This window comes from Molothrus aeneus, chromosome 10 (assembly GCF_037042795.1).
Source record: "Molothrus aeneus isolate 106 chromosome 10, BPBGC_Maene_1.0, whole genome shotgun sequence".
Taxonomy (NCBI): domain Eukaryota; kingdom Metazoa; phylum Chordata; class Aves; order Passeriformes; family Icteridae; genus Molothrus; species Molothrus aeneus.
This window is the reverse complement of record NC_089655.1, coordinates 17,274,621-17,284,672: the sequence shown is the minus strand read 5'-3', so window position 1 is coordinate 17,284,672 and position 10,052 is coordinate 17,274,621. Positions and strand designations below refer to the sequence as shown.

Below are 10,052 nucleotides of genomic sequence, written 5' to 3'. Positions count from 1 at the left end.
TGAAAGAACATTGGTGTGAGCTCTGTTGACCTTGCACTTCACCCCAGAGACCTGGCAGCTGTGGCGCCTGGTCCATGTTAGTGCCTGGTCCTGTAGCCATAAAGCAGTGGGGGTCAAGCAGACCCTGGACCCTCTGCTCTGGCTGGGAAGCCTTGGGGAGGTTCAGGTCAGGCAGCAGAGGAGAGTCCACAAGTCTCCCATGTCTGCACCTGAGAGCAGGAGCGGTGGGCGAGTGCTGGGGTGCATGGTGGGATCTCCTGCACGCAGGGGTGCTCCTGGGTCAGGAGACTGCCAGAGCACCTGTGGCTTTGGGGGGGCTGGAGGGGGCCAAGGAGGGGCTGGAGTTGCTCCCCATCCTTTCTCACAAGGCTGGGGCACAGTGGGTCCTCCTTGGCACAGCCCCCAGCCTGGCTGGTAACTCCTAAGTGGTAAAGCTGGCCTAATTAGTCTGTTTAATCTTCTCCCATAAATCACTCCTCCCCATCCCCTGCAGACTATCGGCAGCATCTGAAGTCATTAGTTAATTTAAACCTGGGAGTTCACACGTTGGCTTATCGGAGCCATCTCCTCGCTAAGCGCTTGCTCGGTGCATCCCCGGCTGCTGCCGATCCGATCTGCGCCCCTTTGAAGCCGTGATGGGCTGCCAGCAGGCGAGGAGCCGCCTGCTCCCCTGCCTGCCTCGCTGCCTGCTGGCAGGTGGGAGGGGAGATGGAGATCCTGCTTCTCCCCTTCCCCGCGCTCCCCGTTTTTTGAACTTCTCCTCTGACTCATCCATCTGATTTGATGTTTTCACCTTTGTTTTACAAATAGCAGTTTGCCCGAATGCTGGAAGGAGAAGGCAGCTCCGATCCTGCTGCAGCTTCCCCGGCTGCCAGGGGAAGCAATAGAATCATCTGGGTTGGAAAAGATCACCTGTAAGATCGTCGTGTCAGGTGAGTGCAGTCCTGGGGAGGGAGCTGGTGGGCACCCAGTCTGCCCTTGTACCTGGCAGGGATGTGGGAAAAGCTGGGATTACTGCAGGCTGACCATGGGGGAGTGCAGACTTGGCCAGGGATCCCACTAACGGCTTGCATTGCCCATTGGTTGTGCTGTCACTTCTCCATCCTCTTCTCCTCTTCCTCCCTGGGTCTCCAGCCCGATGGAGCAGGACTCCCTGAGTCTCCAGGGTGGGATGTCCCCAGCTACATGGGAAATCAGGGATTCCTAAAGTGAGTTCTGTTGGTTTGGGGGCAGTGCTGACAGCCTGGGCACACACCTGTCCTTCCCTCTGCATGGGCAGGTGAGCCCGAGGGTCTTGGCAGGGCCAGCAACACAAATGCTCAGCTCCTGGTGCAGGATGGGAGGGGGACAGTGGGGGCTTGGCAGCAGGAGTGAGATAGCTGGACTGGGTGAAAAACAGCTCCCATCTGTTTTTCCAGGGAGAACTGTAAGGTGGGAGTCATCCTGGCCACCGGGTGCCACACTGCACCCATGGGCAGGAAACACCCAGCCTGGGAAATGCCTGGCTGGGTGCCCTGCCCACAGGGCAGCTCAGGGCAGCCCCCTCCCACAGCAGCACCCCCAGGGCAGCCCCACATCGGGGCAGCAGCCAGGACAGCACCCACTGGCACAGCACACATGACCCACTGCCCCCGAGGGGCCCTGGCTGCTGCAGGAGCTGGCACCTCGAGCGTGGGGTGTGGGTGATGCTGTGCACCCAGAGGGTACCTGTGCTCCCAGTGCACCCCCTGCACCCCTGGGCTCTGCTCCTGCTGCTCCCAGCTGGGTGAGGGACACCTGCTCACCCTGGGACCTGCCAATCCAGGCTGCTTCCAAGAATGCTCTGTGCATCCCTGGGGCACAGTGACTGACAGCACAAAGGAACCAGCCCTCACAGCTTTTTGGGAACACATTTTTGGCCAGAGCACCCTGAAGCAGCCCCTTTAAAGCATCCTGGTGGTTTCAGGAGGGGACACAGTGCCTGTGCTCCTCAGCTGGCTTTGTGGCTGCCCTCTTTCTCCCACTTTCCTATTCCAAGAGGGAGCTGCAGCCGTGTTTGGTTTTGTAGTCCAAGCTCTGGATTTATTGCTTCCAGGTCTTCATGTGTTTGTTCATGAAATGAAAGACGGCTGGGTGAGCCTGCTTTCTACTCCTCTGGCCTGCCTTCTGCAGCCCACAGGGGATCTTTCCATCTCAGGATGATGCCTCCCCTCACGTCTCACAGGCACCCAAGCACTGCCTGAGTGGGGACACGTCCTGGGCAGATGTTACAGCTGTGCCCTGGGTGTGAGGGTGATGCAGGGGAAGGTGCTGGTACAAGCCCGTGCACTCCCAGGCACCACAGACCATGCTGGGCACAGCACCGGGGACACGGCCCCTGTCCGGGTGTGCTGGGGTTGTCCCCTGTCCCCAGGCTGCCACTCCCCTGCTGCCGTGGCCGGAAAACGTGAGCAGCTCCCGATTAAAGGATATTTCAAGCAGATGGAGGGGCTGCAGCAGCCGGGGGAACACGCAGCAGGAGGGGACGGGGACAGGACCAGAGGAGAAGCCAATTTAGAATGGAATGTAAATACAGCAGCAGCACGCTGCTCCGCAGGGCCTGACATCCCCTCCTGGCTCTGGAGCACGGGTTAGAGCTGCCCAGCACGGCTCAGGCCACATCCCTGCCGTGCCAGAACCTGCATCTCACCTGGGCACTGCCAGAGGTGAGGAGGAGGAGGGTCAGGGGCTGTTGCAGCCGCCTGGCGCCACTGCTGGTGCTCCTGCCGTCCACACTGAGGTACCACGGGTTACACATCCACTGCAGAGGGATGGAGTCCCAGCCTTCCCTAATAATCCTAAGAATCAGTAGCAGTGTCATGGATGTGCAAAACAACAGCTCCGAGTTGAGAGGGGAACTTCTCAGCAGGATTAACTCTGAAACCCAGTGACAACACTTCAAGTATCTGTGCTATCTGTGTCCCTGCTGCTCGTTCTAGCAGATAGTTCTTACTAATGAGCTTTACTCAACAGCACTAGATTTGTCCATAGGAGCAAATTCCAGGGATCAAAAAAATAAGGTTTAAGATGCAAATATTTTATGAGATATCCAGATTTAAATTTTTTTTTTCTTTTGGTCCTTACTCCAGGGATAATTTTTAAAGGAAGCAAGGAGAGATCCTGTGGAATGTGAGACAGAGAATATTTTTTTAGAAGAAAAGACCAAATAACATAAAATCATTGTTTCAGTTTTGGCTGGTTTGGGGCTTTTTTAGCTTATAACCATGGAATTTGGAAAAGTTCCCTTCTGTTCACCCAGGGCAGTGTAAGCACAGATGCCCCCCCATGGGGAGCAGGTCGGTCTCATCCCCTCCTCTCCAGTTGCACAATATCACTGGGGAAGCCATGGGCATGCTGGTGGGTGCCAGGACTGGTGGCACAGGGTGAACACCTGCCAGCCACCTCCCTGCCCAGAGCAGAGAAAGCTCAGCAGATGGGTGGTCTGTGGCAGGTGACAAAGAGACTCAGAAAAGTCCTTTTTAAAATGTCCAGCCCATGCTAGTAGTAGTGGGCTCCTCCTCTGTCCTGAGGTTGGACCCCAGTGCAAGGACCTGATGTCAGACACAGATGCTGGGAGAATTCACACCCCAAGACAGGTTGTTTTTCAGTTTTCTTTAATCTTCCACATGGCTTTTTTTTTTTCGTTTGAGGCAGGAGTACTAACTGCTAAGGATGCATATGGAATTTGAATATGAATGATAAGAACAGCTGTGTATATCTATTATGAATGAACATAAACAGAAATGTATAAACTGAGATTTTGGGGCTTTTGGAAGAATTAGTGCCTTTGTTCCTGGATTTTTTTCCTATCAAAGTTTGAACCAAAGCCCATTAGCCTGGACTTTCCCGCAGCCGACCAAGCCAGGAGCTTCATTTCATCCTGGCTCTGAGCCATGCTGAATTCTCCTCAACAGCTCAGTGAGCCCTAATCCTAACAAATTTACCCAGAGAAGTGGGTCTCTTATTACACAGTCTAATTTGAATGCTTTCCAAGGTTAATTTCAGCTCCCTCTCCCTCTCCAAACACGCCTGCCCCTCCAGAGCCAGCTCCCCCCTTCCCCAGCTCCCCCCTGGCTCCCCGTTAGCGCCAGCCTGGGGGGAGCAGCCCCCTTCACCACCAAGATGGTTTTTAAACGAGAAAATAATGGGATGTGTGTCCCTGGGTCCGGACTCTGCCTGGAGGGTTTCTTAATGCTGAGCGACTTCCTCCGCAAATTAATTGCAACTTTCGTTGGGCGAAAATAGCCCTGGAAGCCCCTTCCCCACAGGCTCTTCCGCACATGCTATTGCTCAGTTCATAATCGGATTCCTACGACTCTGCCCTTTCCTTCCTGTCCCCAGTGTGCTGGTGAGGGCCACGAGGGGCCAGCAGGGTGACCCACCTGGCAGCAGGGCCATGGCCGGGAGCATCGCTGCTGCCTGGCTGAGACAGCCCTGGCTCTGGCTTTGCAACAGACTGTGCAAGAAAACCTCAGCGTGGGGAAACTGAAACCTGGCCCAGTGCAGGGAGCAGCTGTCAGATCCATTAGGGAGGGGATACAGAAGGAACCAGCTATGCCTGGTGGACAGCGATTGCAGGAGAGGAGCAGTGGGGTGGCAGGGGTTCACAGCCGGGCGTTAAAAGAGACAGAACAAGGGGCAGTGGGTTTAGACTGAAAGAGTGGCAATTTAGATTCAATATAAGGAGTGAGTCTTTTTCCATTGGGGATGTTAAAACACTGGTACAGGCTGCCCAGAAAGATGGTGAGTGCCCCATCCCTGGAAGGCCTGGCTGGATGGGGCTCTGACTACCTGAACTGGCTGAAGATCCCCCTGCCCATGGGAGTTGGACTAGATGGCATTTAAAGGTCCAACCCAAACCATTCTATGATTCTCTAAAATGAAAGGTTAGGTGGAAAAATTGTACAGAGGAGCCAAGAGTCCACCTCACCCACCAGCCCACCTGGATGTGGCCCCAGGGACAATTTCTGCTGGCTTTTACCTGCAAGAAGCAGAGACTTACCCCACCAGCTGGGCCTGGGGGGTTGTGCAGGGTCATGGTAGGTGTGGAATGGCAACTCTGCAGCCCTGGGACAGGGGTTTTCCACATGCCCTCAGGTAGTGAGGTCCCAGGTGCATAGGGCAGAGTGCCTCGCCTGTCTCCCAGCTGCCATGGAGCTGAAATTCACCCTGCTTACTCTCCTCTCCTTTCTTCACATTTTTCTTCTTTATACTCTGTTAATGCTTTTATATTTGCTCACTCTGAGCATCACAGGTAGTGCAATATTTCATCACCCTGGCAGGAGATGAGGCAGGGAGGGGGTTGGGGATGTGCCCTTTGCCATGCCAAGGTGGCTGAGCTGGGCTGGAGTGCCAGTGGGATGACAACTCTGGGCTCTTCCCGTCAGTGATTCCATGAAGATGTCCTCTCTGAAGTGCCTCCACAGGTCACGTTTTCTGCTGTCACATCCTGCTGCCAGGTAACCTCCTGTGCCTGCTCCCTGTCCCTGGAAGCCCAGCAGTCGCCTCGCTGAGTGGATGCCCCTGTCTGATGATTTTGCTCCAGGCGTATGAGCTGCACGTATCAAAGCTGAGCCACCTCTTATCTCCTGGCTGTTCCTGCCTGCTCCCAGCCCATGAATCCTGGCTGCAGGGTGTTTGCACTGCTTCCCCAGCACTGTGGTCTGTGGTGGATTTGGGGTGGCAGCTTCAGGGTGAGGGGCACCCCGGGGCAGGTCTCTGGGGTGCAGGTTGGAAGGGCCAGCACAGACACGGCCCTATCTGCCAGGGGGATGCTGGTCATTGCTGTAAGGTCAACCTTAAATAATGGGAATAATAAAAATAAGGCTGCCTGGAGGAAAGGAGAGAGCAAACTGAATCCTAATGAAGTTGCATGGACACATCAGCATGACCATTCACAGAAATAATTTTTAAACGGGAAAAAAAGCATCGAGTTTAGATCAAAGGATTTGGGACACAGCAGCCAGGGCACAATCCCACAAGCACACCCTGGGAGAGGACATCCCTGCTGAGATCCCACATCCATGAGCTGCTCCTGCCCTGTTGTGCTAGGGAAGGTCCAGGGCAACTCTTGACCACAGAGGGTGTGGGAAAAGAGCCCAAAGGATTGAGGGTGATGCTGCTTCCTTCAGGATGGGAACTGGTATCTCATCACCAGCTTTACTGCAACTGGGTGCAGTGCCTGTGTGAAGGGGCAGTACATTTGCTTTTATGGATGGCCAAAATTTACCAAGTGGTAGTAGCAAACACTGAAAGAGGAAGTTTTAGAAGGGAAATTAAACATTAATATTTCAGGGCTTAAGGCAATCCTCAGTGCAAAGGCAGGAAAGTAATTAGTGTTGTAGATGGGGAAATAACCAGCATAAATGGAAGTGGGGCGAGCACAGGTTCAAGGGGCCGCAAGGAGGAGGATGGGCAAGGGCTCTCCAGGAGATGGCAAGGAATGAGCCTGGGCGCCACCAGGAATCCCCCCCAGCAGCACTGTATTTCAGGGGGGGCTGTGCCTGTAATAACCCAGCCCTCCTCCTCCTCCTCCTCCTTGCCTTGGCTCCTCTGGCCACCGGCCAGGTGAAACACTCCCCCGAGCACGGCGGGGACTGGTCCAACCCCGCACAGCTCCAATTATCCCTGGCTGGAGACTTTCCAGGAATCCCATCCCCTCTCCCTCCACCGACCCTGCCTCCCCCAGCCTCCCCCCCTCAAAGCAATTTGACTTTTATAGTAATAACTTCTGAACCCTGGACTGGGGCCGTGCCAAGGAAAGCAGCAGAAAACAATGTGATGGGCCTCGGCAGGCGCGGAAACTCCAGCGACCAAGACCAGCCCTAAAATAACTTTTGAGCGATGGTTATTTATTCTGGGAGAAAGTTCGTTCATTCACAATTTGGAGGGGAGATAAATGAGGGCAGGCTGGGGCTACACACGGCAGCACGCGGTGGCTGCGGATGCAGGGCGCCTGCAGCGCCAGGGCAGCCGGCTCACCGTGGTCCTCCTGCCCGTGTCCTGCTGGAAAACCCTTTTTAAAGGTGTTTAGGTTCACCTGAAAGCCCTGGGATCAGGTGGAGGAGTCCAGCTTGAGGCTGGGGGTCTGCATGTGCCACCAGGTGCAGGGGGCTGCACTTTGTGTGTTTGTGCCTGCACATGTTTCAGCTTCCCCAGGCATGCTGTTCAGCTGTGCCCCATGCCACTGGGGCACACCTGCACCTGGGCTCTGCTCACTGAAGCCATCGTTGTCCAGTGGGCAGCAGGTGGTGCAGGCAAACTCCAGGCAGGAACAGACAGCATCCTGCTGCCAGTTCTGTGGAGTATCAGTGTGTGCATGACAGCTGTCAGCCAACATCAGCTGGGCAAGAAACAAGTGGTGCAACCTCAGTAATTCTGCAGCTCTGAGCTGCCACAGCTTCCCTGCAATGCACAGGAGCTGAACCAGAGCTCCCAGAGGAGCCTTGAGCAACCTGGGCAAGCCTGGGTGCTTCTGAACTGGGGACAGTCCAAAGGAGGCAGGCAGCCAGCCCTCAGCACTGCCACGCAAGTGTTTTATGGTCCCTGTCACCACGGGCTGGGCACTCAGCAGGATCTGGAGTGCAGTGGTGACTCTGCCAGACAAGACTCAGGCTGCCTGTGTTATCCTCGGGGTGGACAGCTGGGCTCCCTTGGCAGGTTTGGAGAATAAATGCTGGGGAAACCTGGTCTCTCCTGCTGGGTGACAGAGGTGACAGAGGTGACAGGGACCCCACAGCGTGGCTCTGTGGGCAGCTGGGTAGGAGAGGGACAGACAGTGACTTGTCCGGGTATGAGGGCCTTACCAGCTTTGCGTGCAGATCATCTCCAAGAATGATACACATCCAAGACTGCCTGCCCATGAGCATCTCAGGGACAAGGCACCATGCCACAGTGACAGGGGACAGCATTGCCATCATCACCTCCCCTGCACATCAGATCTTGGAGAGTGCGGTGTTCTGGAGCGAGAAGACACCCTCCCACCAAGAGAACAACTGCACTTGTCTGGGCCACCCCTCTCCTCCTGCTGCCTCCAGGCTGGGGGACCTTGCTGAGGCCACCAAATATTTTTGCTTTGGAATGACATGTGGACACACTGGAGTTGGGGACCTGGAGCTGCAAAAGAGGATGATTCAGTGTTGCCCTTTGCAGAGTGAGGAGGGCACCACTTTGTGTTCAGCCACACAGTCACTGTGGTACTGGATGAACTGTCACCCGGCCGCCCTTGCATGGGGACAGCAGGGTAAATGCAGGGTCACACGCGGGGCAGGAGCAGCCCTTGGCCGTGCTGGCCAGCACACACAACTTCCTTCATGGCACAGTGCCCGTGACTGTGAGACTGGCCCTGCTGGGCCACATCCCTCATCCTGCCAGGCAGGAAGGCTCCGGCCCCCTGCTCCTCCTCGCCTCTCCACATCCCCTGCCCTCTGCCCTGCCACCACTGTGGACAGCCCCATGCTTGCCAGATGACTTCCAGCCTCGCTGCTCTTCAGGCTGTCTGAGCAGCTCGTGATCTTGGCAGGCAGCTCAGAGTCCTACCAGTCATCATTACAATGATTATTTGTGTCTTCCCAGCTCAAAAGGGCTTTCCTCCTACCTCGCCCCTGGCTGGCATCGAGCCAGGGGGGACTGTGGATGAAGAAAGGGGAGAGGGCAGCATCCTGCACTGTCAGAGCAGGGGACTGCAGCGGCATGCAGGAGATGAGACAGAGGGAAGGACAGATCCTGTCCCTCCTCCTGAATGCTCAGATTGGAAATCAACACCCTCTTGGTTAATCCATTAGCTTTGATTAGCAACTCTGAAGCTCGGACCAGCTAATGGGCTCCCTCTCTCTGGTTAATCTCCAAGAGGAGTTCAGCAAGGTTATCTGAACCAGGAATGGCGAGGGAAGGATGGGGATGAGTGCAATTGAATTAGGAAGCTGTTAAATGAAGAAGCCAAACTGAGCCAAAACACGGCCATTGCAAGATGTCCCCATGGCTAAAACATGGGGTAGAGCATCATTAAAGCATGGGGCAGAACACAGCATTATGGTTGCACTCATATGGTTGCACTCATCTGGGTCGGGGCTGGGGCTGGAGCACCAAGTCCCTGTGGACACCAGCCCAGCCTGGGCCTTGGGGTCATGTTTGCCAGCTCCATCCCACGCAGATCCCTTCACCAACACCTTCATCTCCCTACGTGGGCTGCATCTTCCTCCAAGTGGGGGTTCCTCTGCAGCTGGATTTTGCTGTTGATTAAATTAGCTCAGCAGTAACCTATTTGTGATGATGATGTGAGGTAGCAACCTTCAGTGTTTTCATTAAAATATACATGTATATATTTGTTTTCTGCGGTTATGAATGTAATTCCACAATCCACTGAGGAGCCGGTAATTTTCTGGCTGAGGTGGGAAGTTGCTGACATCTTGTGATACATGACAAGATTGATTGTATTTGCTTACCCTTTAACCTAATAAAGAAAAATAATGTTTCTTAGTCTCACTAATTCTCTATAAACTTGGACATTGCTTTAAATCAGCTGGAAGTGCAGGCGCTGAACCGTATCATTGCTGGGGCAGGAATCTCGCTCCCCAGGCCCTCCCCCGTTCCCAGAGGAGGGGGACCAACATGACAGCACTGTCCCCAAGAGCACCCAGCTCCTCTGGGTCTGAGAGGACTGTGGTGGTCGTGGCAGGGAGGTGGCCTCTGCACCCTGTTCATCCTGCTGGCTGGGAAAGCATTAACCAATTTACTGCTAATCGTGTTATCACCAGCACATCTGAGCAGCTGCTGGGGCAGCACAGGCCAAACCAAACACAGCCCAGTGCCCTGAGGACACGGAGCAGTCAGAGGCAGCTGCACCTACTCTCAGGTTTCCAGGTCCCATATCTCCCACCGCAGTGGTCCAGTTGGCCTCTGGAAGGAAGGAGGCTGCACAGGACAAACCCGAACTGCAGTGGGCAGCAGGGATGCTGCAGCAGGGAGGGTGGGAGCTGCCCTGGTTGAATTTTGGGCTGGTGCCCTGACACCAGTGGCTGGGTGACCTGGGGTGT

General features: G+C 55.1%; 1 long non-coding RNA gene across 1 annotated transcript; it reads left to right on the top strand.

Annotated features, from left to right (window-relative positions):
• The first annotated feature begins 593 nt into the window (after window positions 1–593).
• LOC136560654 (uncharacterized) lies at window positions 594–9,501 on the top strand. Its single transcript, XR_010784185.1, has 3 exons — window positions 594–696; window positions 811–932; window positions 5,434–9,501. It is a non-coding gene; the product is annotated as an uncharacterized lncRNA (long non-coding RNA).
• The last annotated feature ends 551 nt before the right edge of the window (window positions 9,502–10,052 follow it).